Consider the following 22,151-nt stretch of genomic DNA (forward strand, 5'->3'; position numbering starts at 1 on the left):
AGTAAAGCAGGTGCTCGAGTTAAAGGTCAAATTAAGTTACACAATTATTAATCACCCCAAGTTTGGGGTGATTAATGATTGTGTAACTGAATTTGAGCAGCACCTGCTTTACTTTATCTATTAGAGCTTCCTGTTGAAGCTGACTTTTGTAACTATTTTAGAATGGCTCTGGCAGCTTGCCGGCGCCATTCTAAAAGAGTTACAAAAGTCAGTTTGAACTTTTGACCCAATCCATTCTGCTCACCGATTTTGCGGGAAATTCGCGAATCTCCCGGATTGCGAATTTACCGAAAATCTGCAAAATCCGCGTGCGGAACGGATTTTCCGCCCATGCTTAATCAGGAGACTCGTGTGCATTCACCATCCTAGACTCCTCTCCCCCATTTGTTTGTTTCATATGTTTTTCTGAAACAATAAGTTCCGTTGCATGAAAGAGTTTTTTACTTTTATAAAACACAAGTTTTGTTTCCTCATCTCTTGTTACCATAACCCTTTCAAATATTTGTAAATATATTCTGAGTTGATCTAGGTAAGAGATATTCCTCAGTACGAAGTGTGGGTGGTAGCTGCTTGCATTTTAAAGAGGGGACAGAGATTCCCCTAGCAGTTAGGTGCTGTGAGTGACTGCACCCGCCTGTAGGTCATTGCCTATGGGGACCATGGGAACACCTTTCCCCACCAGATGTGTGCCCTCAGTGGGCACACTGACAGTGTGTCACTTTTTTCCAAGATGTTAGAGGATATAAGGAAGGAGGTTATGCTAGAAGACAAAAGAGATTAGGGAAGTGGATCGAATGGATACATTCAAAGGAAAATAGAGGTGGGAGAGTGCAGCTTAAAAACAGATTTTGTGACCTTCATTTCCATTTTCTGACAATAATAATCCATTGTTAAGGCGTGACTTATGTTGCACGCTCAAGCTATATGGCCTACTACGCATTTAGCCTATACTCCAAGAAAAGTGGCAAAGAATTCTGTAAGACCCCACTCTTTAACCACATGTGGCATACAAACAAGGGAGCTAGAGTGAGAATTTTGAAAGCTGTAATTTGCACTGCCCGAAGCTCTGACTGTATGCGAAGAATGGGATTATTGCAATCTGGGGAAAAAAAACGAAATCAAACAATTTGAGAAATTTACATTCCTGCTGAACGGGAGTGTCAATTACGTTTTAACCCACAACACAAAATGTTGGAGGCCCCGGGGCGAGCACCATGAGCCTTGTGACTCCGCTGGCTCCCCTGCCTGCACTTATCCTTGGTGCAGCGGGAGCAGGTTTTGCTCCCACCCATCAGGAGCAGTTTCTTTCTCTGCTCCCACCAGGAGGAAGCAATCCCTGTTTTCCTGCTGGGCAGGGAGGGTATTTGTGCTTCCATCCAGCGGGAGCATTTTTGCAGCTCCTCCCGGGTGGGAGCAGACATTTTTCTCCCTGCCTGGACTGTTGCGGGAAGGGACACTGTGACCTAGGGTTGGGCTTTCCTGGGCCATTTAAGGCTTGGTGAAGGGGATGGCTGTGTGTAGCCCCTCCCCCTTTTAGAATAATAGTCCTGGGTGATGGAGACCCCAGGTCCTTAGATGGCTGGGGGAAAGGGGGGCCGGGTGATTCCCCTCCTCTTTTTGAATATTTTTATCCCAGAGGATTGTGGTCTCTTGTGCCTTTGAAGGTTTTGGGGAGGACCTCAGAGGGGCTCGGGTAGAGGGGCCACGCTAGTTATGAGCAAATCAAGGATCACTCTACCTATGGTAACTGTGTAGTTATATCTAGTACCTGGTTACCATGGGAGGAGCTTTTTTTGGTTTGCTGGTAACTTTTGCGCTATTGGACGGGTGTCCACGGAGCTTTCCCAGGGGGGTTGGTCTGCTTCTGCTCCTTCCTTGGAAGTTTTGGGGTGGTTCATCGGGTGGGAAGCTGGGAGGAAAGGGAGGTTGCGGGTGCCATTTCCATCTGCAATTTTCATGGGGATGTTTGAGCAGCACTACAGCTTGGATGACTGGATGAGGTTGCGCTGGATTTGGCCGAAGGGCTGATCCTTGGTCGGGGGGTGCTTTTTTTTGGTTTTGGTGTGGCTCCTTTTCAGTGGTTTGAAAGCAGTTGGCTTTGAGGTGTACAGAGGTCTGGCTGCGATGTGCTATCAGGGAGGGGTGGGGGGTGACAAATGAAGCATTAATTTTTTTTGTATTTGGAGAGAACTTGACCCGTGGAGCACTTCGCACGAGCGGCAGTTGCGTTGCTTGAGGGCACATTGTTTTTTGTTGGGCACAGGGTGATTGAGTGGTTTGCCCAGGGTCACAGGATGTTGGATGTCCTTGCCAGGACTTAAACCTGGTTACCCAGATTTGAGGTCAATCACCCTGGCCGTTGGGCCGACTCCTCTCCCCGGGACATTCTGATTCGCTGGACATGCGTACTGCTTGGAAGACACTGTGTGCCAGTGCTGCCTGTGCACTTGCCTAACCTCGTGCTGCCTTGCGGCTTCTAGGTAGGCAGTCACATTTTTGTGCTGCTGCCGGGTTTGGGGACTCTCTGCTTCCCCACTCTGTGGCTTCAGCTGTGGGTGGAGGGAGCGCACTGGCCTGTCGCGTCCTCTGGTGTTGGCGGAGCATGGGGTCACTGTGGGCTTGGCCACCTGCCTTCCCTCGGGCTGCTTGAGCGGTGGTGCTCCTCTCATGGTGCGAGTCCTACTGGGCATTCTTGGCTGTTTTTTTGTCCCATGTCCAGGGTGCACTTGCTGCTCCGCTTGAAGATTTGGGGCCCCGGATGGGCTTTGATTATGGTTTGGAGGGCTTTGCAGTGCTTTGCATTTTGGGGTTTGTGGTTCTGGTTTTCTTTACCATTTGCAGGTCTCTGGGTGGAGCAGAAATGGGTGTGCTTTGTCCGATGGAGCGAGTGAATTGTTGGTGGTGCGGTGGAGGTGGTGAGTCATTTTTTCCCTTTGGGTTGAGGGGTGGCGTGTCCCTAGCTGTTTTATTTATTTATTTAGCGTTTTATAGAGCGCGAACTTGACCCGTTACGGTATCAGAGCGCTTTACAAGGGTCATAGAGTTATACAAAGGTTAAGCATCACAATATTCACACAGTGCAGGAAATATGATGGAAAGAGGACAAGTATGTAAACTTTATATATACAATTAACAAGAAACGGACTCTAGGTATCTTGGGGAAAAATTAGGTACTCAGGATGGAGGCCAAAGCCGGACTTTAGAATGGGTCTCTGTAGTGATTGGTGGCAAAAGTTAAACCAGGAATTTACCCATAAGGTAGGTTTTGGCTTCCTTCTTGAAGCGTGCTAGAGAAGGGATTCTTCTAACGGAGGGTGGAAGAGAGTTCCATATTCTTGGTGCTGCCCCGTAGAAGGCTCGATTGTGCATTTTTTTTCTCAAAAACAAGCAGGTTGGAGGAGGAAGTTGCTAGCGGCCCGGGAGATTCTGCTTCCTCCAGATATCACAAGTTTCTGTGCAAGATATGCTGGGGAGTTTGTGAATAGCGCCTTGTGCATAATGCATGCCAGTTTCAGCTGTGTCCTGCCCTCAAGAGGAAGCCAGTTCAGAGCTTTCAGGTGTGGAGTAATGTGGTCGAACATCCTTGTGGCGGTAAGTAGTCTGGCGGCCGCATTGAGGCAGGCTTTCAAAGGTGCCATGGAGGTCAAGGGTAACCCAGAGAGAGTGGAACAGCCATATTCCAGTCTAAGATGACAAGTGCTTGGACTGTCATTTTTAGCTCAGGGGCGTCAAGGAAGGGTTTCAGTTTCCTAAGGTAGCTCAGGTGGAACCTGGCTGATTTAGCCATCGATTTGATGTGATTTTACATGTTTAGATTGCAGTCCAGGGTTACTCCTAGAGATTTGGCTGATTCTACGATGGTCGGTGAGCAGTTTAAGGCTGTGAAGGAATTTATCCATAGCTAAAGCTCAGGATTGATTTTTAGTAGGGGAGATTAAGAGAAATTCCGTTTTCTTTGCGTTTATTTTAAGATGATTGGAGGCAAGCCATTGGACTGTCAGTTTCAAGGCCTCATTCAGAGAGAGAATCTCCTCGAGAGAAGAAATTTCAATGTAGATCTGGGTATCGTCAGCATATATATGGTAGAGATATTTGCAGTTTGTAGAACATCGGTAAGCGGTTCTAGATAACGGTTGAAGAGGGTAGGGGATAAGGTTGATCCTTGAGGGACTCCAACCATGACCGGAGAGGGAGCAAACAGGTTACCATTAATTAGAACATCTGTGATCGGTTTTGTCGGAAGAATCTAAACCATTTTAGAACACAGCCATCCAATCCCATCCTTTGTTTGAGGCGTTCAAGTAGCTTTTCGTGACAGACCGTGTCGAAGGCTGAGGATAGATCTAGGAGGAATAGGAGACAGGTTTTGTGTGGGTCTAGGGCTTGGAGGGCATCATCAACGATGTGGAGCATGGTGGTTTCAGTGCTGTGTCCAGGTCTGAACCTGGACTGGAAGTCATCTAGTAGGTGGAAGTTGTTGATGTGTTGACTTACACACACTTCTCCAACACTTTGGCTAAGAGAGGGATGTTGGGCAATTATGTTCTGTTAGACCTGGCATCATTGGCGTGGGTCTCCCTTCATCGTTTCGCTTCCTATCTTTTACGTCGCCTGGATTTAGATGCTCTGGACGCCCTGCCACTCCTAATCAGTACCACAGCGCGAATGGTCCCCATGTAAAGATGACTGTATGAATTAGGATAAACATACAGCCTAGGTCTGTGTAGCATGTTCTAATAGCGAGTTACCCTCCATTTCACTGTTACTATCGTGAACTATCCGTTCTCATAGGCCAGAATTGGCAGGTTGATGATTACCTTCTATAATCCTATCTGACCCCATAACCTGATAGGAACTTCGAGTTTGATATGTTTATGCTCAGAACATTGAGATACACCTTTTAGTAAGGACCCTTTATTTATCCCATGTTTGAAAATGGCTCTTCTGAAAACACTGTATTTTCTTGCCTAAGTTTCCTGTAGGCTTTGCTAGTATGTGTATTGGCCCTCTGGTTTTGGAGCAGCAGGGCCAGCTGGGTCAGACCTGGCTGGAGAGAGAGATCGGTATTCAGGGAGGGGTGACTCTTTGATCTGAGCAAGGGGGTGCCTGGCAAGGTGAATGATGGCTCCACCCTCCCCCACTGGGTGTCTGTTAGCAGACCACGCATTCTGAAAGGGCAGGATGTCGCCTCGTAAACCAAGTGCTCCCTGACGCCACCAAACTGGTTCCGACTGGATTTAGTGATTTGTGGCGTTAGAGAAGAAAAGGTATAAAATACTGCGCTGGAACCTTCTCCAGGTGTGTTCCTTCTGGATGTCAAGACGAAACTCTGTCTGAGTGAACCCAGGAAAGGACTTTTGAAAGTTTCACCAAGCTTGCCGAAGAAGCTTCCCGAGGGCCTGAATCGAGAGCGCCTCCTGCCGAAGTCTCGGGTACATTAGACTTCACCCCGTCAGCCGTTGGAAATGCTGTGCGAGGAATTCTGCTTACAGGTGAGGCTTCTGTTGAGCAATCCGGAGCCTCTAATTCTACTGTGAGGAACACAGACTGGGAACCTTCGCGGAATCTGTGTGGGCCGCTGCAGCTAAGAGAGAGCTGTCGCCGCTGAGGGCCTGCCTGAATTTGAACCTTCGGAACCTTTGCTGAATATGTGTGGGCCGCTGCAGCTAAGAGACTGTAGCCGTTGAGTGCCCATGATTGTGCCAGCCTGATCGAGACCATCCTTTGTCCTGTGGGCTGCTGTAGCTAAGAGAGAGCTGCTGCCACTTAGTGCCCGCACCTTCACCAACTTTGCATCCTTGTGGTCTGTCCTGTGGGCCGCCACAGATAGGTGAGAGCTGCTGCCGCTGAGTGCCCACACCTTTGCCAACTTTGCATCATCGTGATTCATCCTGTGGGCAACCACAGCTAAGAGAGAGCTGCTGCCGCTGAGTGCCCGCACCTTTGCCAACTTTGCATCATCGTGATTCGTTCTGTGGGCCGCTGCAGCTGAAAGAGAGCTGCTGCCGCTGACTGCCCCCGCCTTCACCAACTTTGCATCTTCGTGGTCTGTCCTCTTGGCCGCCGCAGTTAAGAGAGAGCTGCTGCCGCTGAATGCCCGCACTTTTGCCAACTTTGCATCATAGGGATCTGTCCTTTGGGCCGTCGCAGCTAGGAAAGAGCTGCTGCCGCTGAGTGCCCGCATCTTGTTCCCCATTGTCGAGGACTGTCTCTATCGTCTCGTGGGCACCGCAGCTAAGCGAGAGCTGCTGCCACTGTGAGACAACCACGGAGCAGCAAGACGAGAGTCATCGCCACCACCAGCATGGGGCGCCGCAGCCGTGCTGCTGTTGCTGAGAGCCCGCCTGTCCCCTAGTGCCCGAATCACTGTGGATGCACGCTGCGGACCCCTGCAGCCAAGACATGTGGTCGCTGGGAGTCTGCCTGTCACAGTCTCAGCTTTTTCTAGAAGCTGTGTGCTGTATCCCCTTTCAACGGCAGGTATCTAGTGCGCAAAGGGTCAGGTAGGCCCAGGCCTTGTACTCAGTCAGTGTCACATCTGGTGAATACGTTATTGCCTTTTTGAGTCCCTACTGGTTTACGTGCATTGTTGCTTGTTAAAATGCTTTGAGAGTCTTGAGTAAAACCTTAGCTAAAGATATTATTTTTCTATAACTACTTGAGTTGTGTCCTTTTGTGGTGTCGTTACTGCCTTATTGTGCATGGTCATAAATGCTTCACACACTGCCTCTGAGATAGGCCTAACAGCTCATGCTACATTACCACTGGGTTGAGCAGGGGTTGTCAAAGGGAGTAGGCCACTTGCCCTGACTTAGGAAGAAGGGTCCCTATTTGGACATTGGCGCCAGCCATTGCCAACTAGAGACCCCCATTTCTAACATGTTTCATGACCTGACCTGCCATTCACCCTGGCTGCTGGCTCTTGCAGGAGGCATTGTCCTCAGAACTTGACGATAATAACTTATAATAGTCAAGTGCTGATGTCTTTTCTTTTTAATCAGCGACTTGCTGCTTCACTGATTATAAACGGTGGTGTGGGTTGCTGAACGGTTCGGTGACCTTGTGGGGGCGCTCGGCATGTGGTCTCATGCATGTTTGTGGTGACGTGGATCCTCTGTGACTTCTGTTGTCCTTGTGGTGATCCGTTGGGGCTAGATTGTCTCATGTATCTTGGTTTGGAAGCTTTCCCGTTGGAGGGGTGAGCAAAAGCTTAAAGACCTAATTTATTTCAATAAACATGTGGATTCCTAATGAAAAATAATTGAGGGTAGGTTATTAGAATGTGTTCATAAGAAATCATTCCATACTATAATGATCATCTATGAAGGTATTTTTTCCTGGTTATGGCTTGTAGAAGTACTAAGCTGTTCCAAGTACTGTCAATTTATATGGTAAGTAACATTCACAAACGTTCCTTTAGGCATTAAAAAGACGTTCAAAGCATCAGAATTTCCTCACTACCTTATAGTGGGACCCTGTGCCTGAATATAGTTTTTGTCAAGATCGAAGTAGTATGTATCACATTGTGTTGGCCATGATAGTTAATAAAATACTGACTGCCTCCAACGCCACTAAAGCCTGCTTTAGATCCTGATGCTAGCAATGTTCTAGCTCATTTAACCTCTTGTCCTGGACTCTGTAGGTTGGACTCTGATTCTCAAGATGGATTGTTAAGGATAATCTCTGTTTTTGTATCTCCATCCCACTCTCAAAAAGGCCCCAGTCCTTTGAGTGGTTTAGAGTCGATTACCATTCCCCCTCCTACTTGCCTTGCAGTCATGAATATAGAAAAAGCTACACGTGTGGAGAGAAGATGGAAGGAGGCAGAACTTGGGTTGGGAGTGCTGAGAGATGAAGGGCGTGAGTTTTGAGTGTCCAGAATTTAGTTCTGGGCACATAGGACATAGGTCAATTGTTGTTCTTGTAAATGATCATTGTTTTTGGTTTGGTTGTTGTTCCTGTACATGATTGTTGAGTTTTGATCTCCTTGAGTCATTGTGCTCCATCGTGTAGCACATTCTTCGTTCACCCAGGTGTATGTTAGATTCCCCATGTAAGACTAATGGTCTGATTTGTTACCTTTGCCTCAAATTGTAAAGCGCTCTGATATCCTTTGGGATCAAGTTCGCGCTATATAAAACTTTATAAATAAATAAAAAAAATACATCTGCTTTTATTTTCTTATGTTTGTGTTTTGTATTTGTAGTGCCTGATCTTGTCCTCAGTATTTGTGTTAAGTCTGAAATCGCTGGCCCAGAATGGCTGTCCAGTAATCTTTACCTCAACTTTTGGACCTGAAAATTGCTCATGCCCACACATTTGTTACACATGGAAACTGAATAATCACAGCTAACAATTAGCAGAAAACCATCACAGACATCCTTGTCACAAGCAAGGAACACTCTCAATGTCGGAATTAATAAAAAATGCACCTCAGATCTGAAGCCTATTCATAACTCAGTGGCCAGAATCACCCTCAACCTCCTACGCTGCACTCACATTACACCACACCTAAATAAGCACCACTGGCTCCCAGTTCACAAACAAGCATAATTCAAAGTCCTCACCCACATTTTCAATGCATTACATAACGCTGGCCCATCATGCCTCAACAATTGCATTTTCTTCTGCAAACCTTCCTGACACCACTGCTTGTCCAAACTTATATTTGCACATATCCCATCCTTACAAAAAGTTGGTGGTCAAGCCTTTTCCAACATCACTCCTAAAGCATGGTATGACCTGCCACTACATCTAAGAGCCTCCTCCTCACTTCTTGAATCCTGAAAGAAGCTGAAAACCTATCTTTTTGTGTAGTCCCAATAGGCCTTAGATTTAGTTTGATTCACACCTGCTCATGGCCAGGATACCCTCCTGGGTCATAGTGCGCTCTACAAGTCTCCATAACATACCATAACCAAGAAACTCCAAATACAAATTACAGTAAAGTCTCTATACCTCAAAGAGGGCTGGACTTTAGAGCTTTTGATTCACTTTGAGCAGCTTTTCCTTTAAACGAACTGCTATCATGCTATTATAGTGGATTTCCATTTAATAAAAATGTATGCTTAACATTATGCTTACATTCTTTATTTGTTAAAAGGATAGGGATAATTATTCTTCCACCTATCTCTGACCCCGTTTAGGATTTATAGTTCAGCAATTTTAGCCTGCCACGGTTCAGACAGGGACTTTAACTTTTTTTGCTGATGCTTAACATTATGGACATTTCTGCACTAAAACGAAAATAATGCACTTGACAGAACTTTGTTTTCCTGTGATGGACCAAACTAGGCACAAATTAAGTCAAACTGCCACTATGGATTTTAACATATGCTGTGATGTGTGTTTTAATTTCTGTTTACCGCACGTAACCAAAGTGTGCACTATATAATCCTCTGTATTGACATGTTGTTCTCTAAAATTATAAAGGAAGTCTTTTGTATCATTCAGTGCTCTTTCTGCCAGTAATAATTTAGGTCAATAATTTATGAGGCTGCCATTGTTTTGAGAAACTGGGGGGCATATTATCAAGGACCGGTGTTAAAATTATCGCCGTTTTATCGGCAGGAAACTGCCGATAAAACGGCGATAATGGGCTTGATAATACGCCCTTGGTAATTGCCATAGAAGCCCATGTTAACATCAGAACATGGGCTTCTATGGGAATTAACAAGGGCTTATTATCAAGCCCATTATCGCCGTTTTATCGGCAGTTTCCCGCCGATAAAACAGCGATAATTTTAACACTGGTCCTTGATAATATGCCCCTAGATTTGTAATGCCACATCGAATGACGTTAAATTAGAATAGGGAAACTTAATAATAATTTACAGCATAGTGCTAGGATGTGGCAATAGATGATAATGTATAATTCTGAATTGTGATTTGTTTACCTTGCACTCCTTATGTTAATATCGCCCTTTCCATTATCCTTTGTTGTGAATCGTTCTATAAAGATGGTACATTTTGGAGTAGAGCGAATCTGGTTTGCTTGACATTTTGAGAGTTAACCCTTGTCGGATTGTCTCATACTTTTGACTTTTAATATTTTTCACTTGACTTAATGTCATTCTCATGCTGTATTCCAATGAGTCTTACACTGATTCCCTATATTGATTTACTCTGCATTTCAACTAATTAGTGTGTTTGAGTTATGTATTGCACCTGAATTATTTTAATACACCCTCATGGTTTACATCTTACTATGGACTCTTAAGGAATTATTTCAGTTAAACGCTAATTAATTAATGTGTGATTGGGTGCTATTTTAGGACACATTGCCTTAAAGCTTTAATAAATAACAAGAAAAGGGTACAAAGAGCCAGCCGTTACATAGTGAAACTAATAAGCAAGAAGGTACAAAGAACGGCTATCAATAAAAGCAGAGAAGAAAGCTACTTTTTGATTTAAAACAGCAATAAGGGGTAAGAAAAGGAGGAGAGGGAAGGTAAGGATTACTCTTCACCTGAAGAACGAGTTATATTGCATAACCTGAACAAACTATAAAAACAATCTCATAATAATTGAAGAGATCAGCTTGCCAACAAGAAACTTGAGAAAAAAGAAAAGAGAAACTTAAACATTCACGGAGGTTTAAACTTTTCAGAATATATACGAGAGCCTTTTGTTTTTGCAATCTTATCTAGATATAATGTTAGTGGCAACCACAATAAATCTCTATTAACAAATGGCTTACTGGAGGAGGCAAAAGCAATGTATAATCAATGATAATGACACAGATTATTTCATCAGTGCTGAACTGAGAGTTTTGTTGAGCTAAAGCCAGCATAAGGTCAAATAAACTATGATTATATGTAGGAAGATCCAGAGTTTCTAATAGACTTCCTGTGAAAAGAGTGACATTGGAAAAGGGAACTGTATATTAAATATAAGAGAAATATAGGACCAAATTCGCCCAAAAAAGAGATAACATTAGGGCAAAGACAAGAAGATGCATTAGCTCAGCTGTGGGGGATCTGCATGGCCAACAGTTTATGTCAGCTGTGTGAGAAAAGGTAGCTAGAGACATGGGTGTGAAATATAATCCATGGTTTAGAAAGAACATACATTGAGTAACAGAGGCAGATCTAAAGATTTTGATTGATCGGCTCCAAAACTTAGCCCAGAAGCTGATGCTCCATTCACAGCCCAAACTCCGCTTCCCAGGCAAGTTCCACCTTCCTCTTAGTGCGAGAAGGATCAGGAGATAAGGTGTGTTTATAAATTAAGGAGGGTTTAGGAAGAACTGTAAGGATTTTAAGATGAGAATTTTCTTCAGAAGAGTGAGGAATTGAAGGGAGAGAGTAGAATATGTCAAGAATGATTACCATTAAAATGGAAAATGTATGCCAAAAAGAACGGGGACACTTAAAAGTGTATTGAAATTGAGGGAATGAACAAGGGGGTGTACCATCAAATAGGCCAATAGAGGGCTATTGTTAATGCTAATTAGACAATTGTGCCATATCGGTGAACGTATAAAAGATTCTCTCAAATTAATCTTTGGTTCGGTCAACGATTTCAACAAGGAACACATGTGCTTGAATAAGGGAAGTGTAGTTTGGACAGTCTTGGTTGAAAAGGCCAGTACCTCCTTCGTAGAAAAGGGCAAAGCAAAGAATGTTCAATAGTCAGCTATAGAGGCGTGAAGGGGGAGGATTCTGAAAGGAGCAATGACATTGGCAAAAGGATTTATGGCAAATTTGAAAATCAGGAAAAGTAACACCCCTCATTTAACTTTTGGTTTCCGTGGATGTGATAAGGATATTTAAGATGTTTTATTTTTCCAAAGGAATTTGGAGAGAAGAGAGTTTATCTTCTTAAAAAAAACTAGACGGAATGAGAATAGGGAGCATAGAAAAGATATATAGTAAAATAGAAGTAATCATCATTTCAAGCCATCCACACCACAAGAGAAATAGTTGATTCCAAGAGGAAAGGTGTTTGTCAATACGAGAAAGAGCCTCTACTAGATGAGATTCATGCATAAAGATGTTGAGATGACCATTAGAAGGGACAGGAATGTTATTCAGATAACATTGGGTAATGGAGATAGTGGAAGGGGATTGCAGAGTATATAAATGTTTGTCAAATAACATAAATTGACCTAGGATATGCCGATCCTTATGGATAGGCTTCTCATCTGAAGAATACAATCAATGAAAGTTCGATCTTCTGGAAATTTGAGGTAGTTAGCCAGAAGTTTACCTATTTTATTACGTCCACCATAGTAGAAAGCACTACTATGGAGTAATATAGATGATGCATTATCAGTAGTGACTTTATTCAAATTTAGTTTAGGATGAACAAGTTCTTGGAAGATAGAATCCAACGTCGAGGTGTAAAATGTGTGTTCCAGGGCTTTAATATTTGCTAATGTAGCTTTATGTTTTAGAAGGAATTGTTTCTTTTTTCTTGAGACATAATCTATGATAAAACCCTGAGCTGTGGCTTTAAAAGAATCCCATATTACATGGGAGGGTAGATTGGGATCGTTATTCAGTACAAAAAAATCTTATACAAAGGAAGTAAATGAAGAAGAGAAAAGTGGGTCCTGTAGAAGGGAATTGTTAAAGTGCTATCAAGAAGATCTGGAATACGGAAGAAGCATGTCAAAATCAGCAACAACCAGAGCATGATTTAATTAGAGATATGAATGTAAGTTAGGGATTGTGAAATAAAAATATAGTCTAATCGAGAAAAAGAGTTATGAGGAGGAGAGAAAAATGAGAAGTAAATAGTGTCTGGGTGAGATAACCTCCGTGCATCAATGAGGTGTTCTTTGGGAAAGGAATTGAGAAAGTGTTTTTAGGTTTTATGAGGGAAGAAGCGTACCTGGGATTGGCGGTCAATAAAGGGGTCAACAATCTGATTGCAATCACCTCCTAAAATAAAGAAATAGTCTCTAAACTGAATACATTTTTGTGCAACAGTAGGCCAAAATGCATAATCCGGTTGAGTTGGGCCATAAACATTAAACACTGTCAAAGAGATATTATCAATAAGCAATTTAGCTAACAACCATATCCCCTTTCTTGTGATAAAACTTTACATTTCAATTGTTTATGACACAAAATAATAAATAATAACACCGTTTTTTTTAGAAGGAGTAGGGGAAACTAAACCAGAACCAACCTAAAACGTTTTCAATTTTAATGCCGTTGCTTCCGTGAGATAAGGCTCTCGTAGAAAGACCAACTCAGGGTTATAACAGGAAAGATGAGATAAAATTCTCTGTCTTTTGATTGGGTTAATAAATTCTTTAACATTCCAAGAAAACACTCTGAATGTAGAATATCAACAATATATAAAGAGGAACACGTTCAACAGTGAAGTAATGATGTAAGTAAGAAGGAAAAGGAGAAGGAGTGAGAAATAGAAACTGTAATGGTGTAATTGAAAGGGAAAGGGATGCTGAAGTGAAAAATACCAAGAAGACATGTAAATAGAAAAGTACCACATTGGAGAAAGAAGAGAGATGCATAGGGAAAGAGAGGGGTACAAAGAGAAGAAATTGCGGTAGCTTCAAGAAAAAGGGAGGGAGAACAATACTGAAGAATAAAGAGGAAATGGGATGGAAAAGAAAGAACAAGAAGAGACAGTAATATATACCTTCACAGGGGAACAGAAGAAAGAATGAGGAGTTGCAACAGACATACAATGAGAGCATACCAAACAAGGGGCAACTCACCACATAGGGACGTCAATTCAACATAAATAGGAGTGGGAATATGAGGCGGGTACCCAATCAAGGAGTTTCAAAGGACCTATAATAGGAATAGGGAAGCCATGTTAACAAAAATGCAATTAAACAAAGTAACATGCTTCAATATATGCAAAAAAGATTAACATTACAGAAAAGCTATTAAAGTCAAGTGTTAGAAGAAGGACCAGCGATCTCCATCGAGGAAGTAGAATGGGAGTGACTGAATTTACTAAGATCTGCAGGATCCTCAAAAGAAGACATTTTGTTAATAAGCAAGGATTGAATAGGCAATAGCTAGCACCAAGAGAGCAAAGAGCAGGGCGAAGGTCCAGGAATTCCTTTGTTTTTTTAGAGGTGACAGTTGAAACATCTTGAGAGATAAAAAGTCTTATACCAGACCAAAAAGCAGTTTTTTTAGTTTAGCTGCATTTAGAACTTTTAAAAGATCAGTAAATTGCAGAAATAGGAGAATTACTCCGCGAGACTTGGACAGAGCAGATGAGGATGACAATCGCGGACCCAGTCTATGTGCCCGTTGAATAATTAATTTGATCGTCGTGGGGAGGTCCAGAAGCTGTGGGAGGAAAGTGCTTCGCAGGTTTCAGAATTCCTTTAAATAAATGCTCCTCCCAGGTACAGTAATATAGTTCAGTAGTAGAAAGTGAGGAAACATTGATAAAAAGTGGGGAAAACAGCATTTCAGAGTTCAACAGGCTGAATTCTGAGGAGAAATAGTGCAGGGTAGAGTACAAAATGGCGGCTGCAAAACCACTTGTAGAATCACCTGACATTTTTTGGGTCGATCCAGGAACATGGTAAGCTATAATGTCATCCTCATCAGGAGAAGGTGTTCAGAAATTGAGAAACACCCGCAGAATGCCAAAAACGGCACTGGAACCGCCAAAGTCACATTGACGAACCAGGAGGCGGTGCAGAGCTCAGTAGCTAGGCAGCCATCTTAAGTTGCATCACGCGCGCTCCCCTGATGGCACTTTATCTTGATTATTTTATCTGATAGTGTCAACAGTTTAGGTGGAGGATACGGGCACCACAAAAATAGGCACACCAAATATAGGGGTCGATTAGGATCGCGGACGGACTTGCGTCCGTCCGCGACCCCAGAGCAGGAGGGGACCTCCGCATGGCATGCGGAGTTCCCTCCTGTGCAATTAGGATGTGACCGCCACCCTGGCGGTCACATCCTCTATTTTTTACATTGCAGTTGGTGCAGCTTCAAGCTGCACCCGCGGCAATGTTAAAAATGCACGCATTGCATTTGCATGCAGAAAGAGGCAGGCACCGCGCGGTGCCTGCCGCTTTCTGCATGCAAATGCAGGGGGGTACCACAGGTACCCCCATGTGCACCCCCCACCCCCCTTCACCTAGGGGGCCCGCAAACGGGCCCCCGCAGTGAAGATCCGTATGCTTTTCCACGGCGGAAAACCCGCCGCGGAAAAGCACTTTTTAAAGCCCATCCTGATATGGCGGACGGTGTCTGAGAGACACCGTCACCATATCAGAGCTTTTCCGCCGCGGTTGTAAGCCGACCGCGGCGGAAATGCTGCAGACGGAAACCAGGACCCAGCAGCCATCCTAATGTGGCGGTGGGTCCTTGGTCAGTCCGCTGCGGTTTTTCCGCATCCTCTGGGCCGGCGGTGGCTTCCGCCGGCCCCGAGGATGCGGAAAAACCGCAATCATCATCGGCCCCATAATCTGGATTCTGTCTGCCCCAGTGGTTGCTAAATTTGATTATTTGCAGTGTTCCATGTTCCTGAGCTGTTCCGGACCAAAGGAAAGTGAATATAAATATGGCTATATGCATTGTGGTGAGTTTTGGTTTTGCTCAAGTGCATTGTGGTTGCTTGTAGTTTGGAGATGTTCGGTATGAATTACACTGTGTGTGAACTCTTTTGCATTGCAGTTCTGGTTTGCGGGTCTTTAGGTGGCCTAGTTACTGTGATTTTATTAATTATGCCATATATATGAGGTTGGTTTATGTGTTTGTTGTTGTGTTCATCTAGATTTTAATGTGGTCCGAATTGATTTGTTACTGTTTGTATACATTTGTTGACTGGTGGCCATGCCATTGCACCGGAAACCCCAGGTAGTGATTGTCAAGCTTTGCTTTTTAAGGGGGACCTGAACTTGTATTTGATTAACTTCTATAACAATGATTTTGATAAAATTTCAAACTCAAGGTTCACTTGTGTCTAGCTGGGGATTTTATTGCAAGGTTATCTGCCCATCCTAAGGTACAGAATCATAATTATGCTCTAGAGGTAAAGAGGTAGAGGCCTACCCCTCGCCGCTTGATCTGCATAACTTGATGGACGAGGCTGACATTAGTGACCCGGGGTTACCCATCTTCAGGGGAAGGGGCAGCTCATTCATTATTGATTAGATTTTTACTATCAGTAATTTAATTAACCCACTACTGCCTGGTGCCATCATTTGTGGACATTTCGGAGACCATGACCTCATCAAAGTATGTCTGGCCATCCCATCCAGGGTGAAATGTAATGTTGGGGACAGGATTGGCAAATTACAGTCATCCACAGACAATCTTAGAGAGGTATGGAGACTTCAGAATCATGGTTGATTTCTGGGTAAAGGAATAAATGAGAACCAGGGGTTGGTTTTGAGTTGGCTGGCAGATGAGGGAGATTATGGGGTGATATTCAGTTCTTTTGTGGATCTTTGTTTAATCATTAAAAATCCTTTTAAAAACCTTCCAAAGTGACTTACACACCATCAAGGTGGCTTAACCACAAATGCTAAGCAGCTATCCAATCACTCCGGGGGCCCTTGCTGATAACTCAGGTACACTCCTATAGTAGCTGCTGTCTGGAAACAGTATAAAGCAGCTACTGTTAACAGATGGAAGAGCTCGTAGTTTATGCTGCCATAAAAAAAGACTGCAAGTCCTTCTGGACTGCTGTATCTGCTATGCAAATTGCTGACCATACAGTCACACCAATTAGTTGTCATATCCACAATGAGGCATGTGAGGAACACGTTTCCCAAATATATTCTGCTTCAACAACAACAACACAGTTCTCATATATAAAGGTTACCCTATATGAAGTTGTTGCTTCTAATCAACAGAGTTTTGGTGAAAAGACTCCTGGCCTAGATGGAGTCCCTATCAATTAAATGTAACATCAAACTCTGGGCCCTGTAGCTGACTAATGTTTTTAACAATCTCAAACATTCATCAGTACAGAGTTCTTGGGCTACTTCTACTATTGTTCCAATCTTCAAGAAAGGGAACAGGTCACTGCCAAGTTGAGTTGTCTCATCTCACTGATCATTACTGCTGTTAAAATCCTATGAAGAGTATAAAATAAGAGAATGAAGGCATGGACAGCAGAAAGCACAATTATAAATTCTTCTCAATATGGCTTAAAAAACTGCATAGGCACTACTGATCAGTGTTTGAACCTAAATGTAATTATAGTCAAGTACATAATAGCAAAGTAAATACCTTTGCACCTCACATGTATGGGCTTATCCTCGGTGTTTGACTGTGCCCAAAGCTGTGGCAACTTTTTCTCTCAATGGGGACAGATGTGGCACTCATTCACTTTTTAGCATCTTTGCATGAGAATATGAATGCCAGGATAATATTTGGCCTTAATGGTGAAGTTTCTAATGAAAATGAGATTGGTTGCAGGGTGCAGCAAGGCTATGTGCTTGCCCCTTTACTGTGTTATTTTTTGTATTAAGAAGCTCAGTCCTTATTTACCCTTTTGCATCCCTGACTTTTCAAAGGTAAACGGTGCCCCCTCCCAGTATTGCTATATGCCGATGATGCCGTAATGGTGGCCTCTACCCCAAAAGCATTGCACCTGCTGGTGCACTCATTTGTACAATTTATGGCTGCCCTCGTTTTACAGACTTATTTCTCCAAATCATATATTATGGCATGCAACCCTAAGTGTACTCAGCTTTCACATTTTGTAATTAGCACAAACCATTCACAAAGCACTAGCACTTTTTCCTATCTAGGGGGCATGAACATCACCCACTATAAGATGAAGTTGTCTAGGGAAGTTGGTTCACTCTTCAGTCTCACACAAACACCTGTGGGTGGGCACTTTTTCCACTACTATAGGTATATATCACCCAATGGGTACCTGTGGCAACCTAGGGGGCTGAGATCTAGGGTATTGCAGATTGTGTAACTAAGGAAAGAAGAGGATTCCCTTGAGACAAAGCTAAGTGGAGGTTTAGAATACTAAACCTTACAGTGTCAAAGGTACATACAAAAGAAACATATGAAAGTTAAAAATTCATTTATTTTGAATAAATTAAAACACACGATAGGGCAAACTAATCTAGATCCCTAAGAATAAAGCACAATAAAACAATTCACCCAATAATGACCCGCACTATCGAGAACAGAAAAAAATGGGTACAACATAAAAAATTGTTGATTACAACTTGTACATTCCTGCTCCGTGGTTAAACAACCAGTGCTGTACTGCTACGACATCGGCATATCAAATCTGGTTTTGGAGACTTGAATTGTACGGTAAGTAGCGTTGATGCGTTTCGGTGGGTTCTCTTATTGGTTACCACCTTTATCAAGACAAGATTTATTCTGTCCTCACCAGGGAATGTTTACACTTGCCCTGAAATAGATATCGTACAAATAATATACGTCAGACTAATGCAGTAAACATTTTGCATAATGGCTGAATTTTACAATTTCACACCAAAAAACATGCACTTTGGCTGGTCAAAATACACAGATCGTATGATTTTGAAGGTTAAGTAAACAGTTATACAGTTTTTTATCTCCATATTTCCATCCTAGTGAAACAATAAGATTCCTATAGTTATCCTATGGTCCCTTTCATACATATGATCATAATACTTTCCCTTATAACTGAGATACTTGACTATAAATTCTGTTACATTACATTTGGAATTGAGATGTGACCATTGCAGTAGTATACAGAATACAGTCTCTTAATAGGGTTGACATCATCCTAGTTGCACAAAGTCTGCTTATTGATTAAAAAGGGTAAAGAGGGACACAAATGACATTGTTAACACATAGAAAAATGTCCCTTTGATCTGGGATTCTGACGATTGTCACTTTAATCTATAGGCACATGCTTATTCATGGACCGTTAAAGACATAAATGTAAAGGGGGAGACAGGGGGCAGCCTTCATATTATCTATTTGGTGGAGCACCCAGAATTCACAGGGAGAAAGTTGAGGTGATTAAAAGGAAGTCACCTTACCCTGAGTTGAAAGATGGACTACTATTAGTCTTCAGAGTTAACTTCTTGAAACCAGAAAGCAGTATCACTTGAGCCTTTCTTAAGTATCTGCTACCAGTGGGTTGTCCTGTTGGACCAGGTTTACTAGATTAATATCATTAACAGTTAAGTGTGGTTGTCTTATTCTACTATACAAAGGATAGATGCCTACCTGTTATACCTGTTATGGTTCGAATAAGTTCCACTTGATTCGCCGTTCCAAGTTTATTTGGCGAAGTGAAAAAGATAGTTTTTTTTGGTTTATTTGAAGACTAGGCCAGAGTTGCCTGAAGGTAAAAAAAGAGGGGGGAAAAGCGCCTAGGTTTTAGGTTACAGAGTCTTATAATCACAGATTGGTGCACTAATATCAAAAAGATAAAGAGTATACCATTTGAGGTGTTCGTGAAGTCCCAGCTAAGGCAGCTTGTTTTTAAAGTTAGTCCCTTCTGGTCTCTTTTTCCCTCTTGGCTATTTCAGTAATTGTCTTTATTTATGAAAAGAAAGAAGAAGACCATAGTCAGGATACTATCCTGGTCTATTTTGATAGACTGGTATATAGAAACCTGGGGCGAAATTAATGCCCACCTACTCAAATGGCACGGGATTCCAATGTCCATCTAGTAGTCTATCCTGGCCTTTGTTAAAGTACCTGCAAATAGTTTAAGAAAGGCAACACTATATGAATATCTAGAAGGGTATCCTTCTGTATGCATTCTCTAACTATTCTATAGAGTTCCTAGTGGAGCAGAGCCTTGCCGTTCACTCACCTATTCCTTTGGCAATTGTTCCGCCGTCTGTGGGGGTCCGCCTTGAATGCAAGGTCAGCTCGGGCAGTTCTCTGTTAGGAACCCATGGTTGCAGTGTACGCGAACCGGCAGCGTTACAGCAGTCCACCATTTTGTGTATTGGTAGAATTGAGACACAAGATGGAGGGGAAACAATGTTTGGAATTGGTAGAAGGGGGCACGGTAGACACTTTGTGACCCTCTAGGTTTTCTGAGGTGGGCTTAGGACGCTCATATAGGCAAAAAAAAAAATTGACAAATTTCGCTGGGGAGCGCCCGGTACGCGCACCGGTAAGCCAACCGGGGAGCGTACTTTGATGAAAAATAGTGAAAAAAGTTAGAAAAAGATTAACGTTTAGAATGATCAGAGGTAGGGTAGCTCTGAAAAGAGCTATTGGATTCTGTGGCTGATTTAGGTACCTACAAGTAGGTTCCAATGCACAGTTTTAAATTCAGGAGGAATATTCTATTCCCCTCATCTGAGAAGTGCACACCATCTCCTCTGTAGATGTCTTGCATGTTGTAATGCAAGTTATTGTTGTATATTGAACCCATTCTAAAGTCTCTCATGTAAGCAGAAAAAGATTTATTCACATGTTTCCGTGCTTTCTCAAATTGTGGACAAAATTGGTTGGACCAGTTCCATTTCTGTCTTTGGCATATATTGGAATATACCAAGGCAGATTGGGGAAAAAGTGTCAGGGTGTGGCAGATGCATAAAACTATTATAAATAAAACATATAAAATATATTTTTCATTTAAAAGAAGAATACATTTTACAGCTTTTGATATCTGCTATTAAAAAAACATTGAAATTCACTGAAAAAAACATAGGTTATAGACCATATATAGTTAGGAATTAGCATTTATAAAACCTTGAAAATTCACTGAAAAAACCATAGGTTATAGACCATATATAGTTAGGGATTAGCATTTGCAAAACCTTATTTTACTCGCACAAAACCATTGAAATTCGCATATATAGTTAGTTGCACTAACTATATATCGCGCACCCGCAATCCACTGCTGATGATGTCACATATTATATCATTCATGACATGGTCAGTGACATCACTGATGACATCACTGTTGACAACTCAAATGACATCACTGACAACATCACTGATGACATCATTCAATTGATAATACGATGAACCTCTTCAGACTCTAATATAACCTTAGATACACTCAGTGTAAACAGACACTCACAGACTGTCACTCATCCATGGAGTTACTCACACACCTAGTCAGTCATGCAAAGAATCAATCACACCTCCATTTCCTCAACTAGACAATTATACACACCTTACTTATTCAAACATATACTAACACATATTTACTCTTTTATACAATCCTTGATTGAAGTTCACAATGATCCATACAGCCACTCACATATTCACTGGCTCTTATGCACAGTTATTTATATATGTCAACTCTCACATGTACTGTGTTTTACATATGTACTTACTTTGACATACAGCACTGAGATATCCATTCACTCACCAATACACTCATGCACACAGTCAACCACACATACAGCTGTTTCCACATGCAGTTGTGAACCCATACATCTAGTGAATCAACTGCTCACACATCTATGCACAGAGTTATACACCTCCCAGTCACCCACACACATACTCAGTCTCCCATACAAATACTTGGGCAACCAATCAATAACCCATATAGTTACTCATATAGCTACTGATTAACACATGCAGCAGTTTACAGAACAACAGACATAATGATGCACAAATTAAGACAGTTTAGTCACTAACCCATGCACTCAGAGAGACACATTTAATCACTCTCTCATACATTCAGTCATGCACCTACTAAATCCTTCATCCAGACACTTATACATCCACTCATTCTTCAATATGTACGACATATTTTAACTTTACAGAAACATACAGTCACTGGATGATGTCATCAGTGATGTCATCAGTGATGTCACTGACCATGTCATGAATGATGTAATATGTGACATCATCAGCAGTGGATTGCGGGTGCGCGATATATAGTTAGTGCAACTAACTATATATGCGAATTTCAATGGTTTTGTGCGAGTAAAATAAGGTTTTGTAAATGCTAATCCCTAACTATATATGGTCTATAACCTATGGTTTTTTCAGTGAATATATATATATATATATATATATATATATATATATATATATATATATATATATATATATATATATATAATAACTGAAAAAAACCATAGGTTTCACACCAGTTATAGTTAGCTGGAAATTTTACTGACATAAAACCATTGAAATTCCCACGTTATAGTTAGTTGGACTCACTATAACCTGCGCGCCTGCAATGCACTGCTGATGACGTCACATATTACATCACTCATGACATGGTCAGTGACACCACTCATG

The 22,151-nt window shown here is 42.3% G+C and overlaps 1 protein-coding gene across 1 annotated transcript in view; it reads left to right on the top strand.

Annotated features, from left to right (window-relative positions):
- Positions 1–22,151, top strand: part of LOC147732922 (histamine N-methyltransferase-like) — a 284,151-nt gene that overhangs the window by 53,735 nt on the left and 208,265 nt on the right. The window lies entirely within an intron of this gene.

Source organism: Lissotriton vulgaris, chromosome 2_1 (assembly GCF_964263255.1).
Source record: "Lissotriton vulgaris chromosome 2_1, aLisVul1.2, whole genome shotgun sequence".
Classification (NCBI taxonomy): domain Eukaryota; kingdom Metazoa; phylum Chordata; class Amphibia; order Caudata; family Salamandridae; genus Lissotriton; species Lissotriton vulgaris.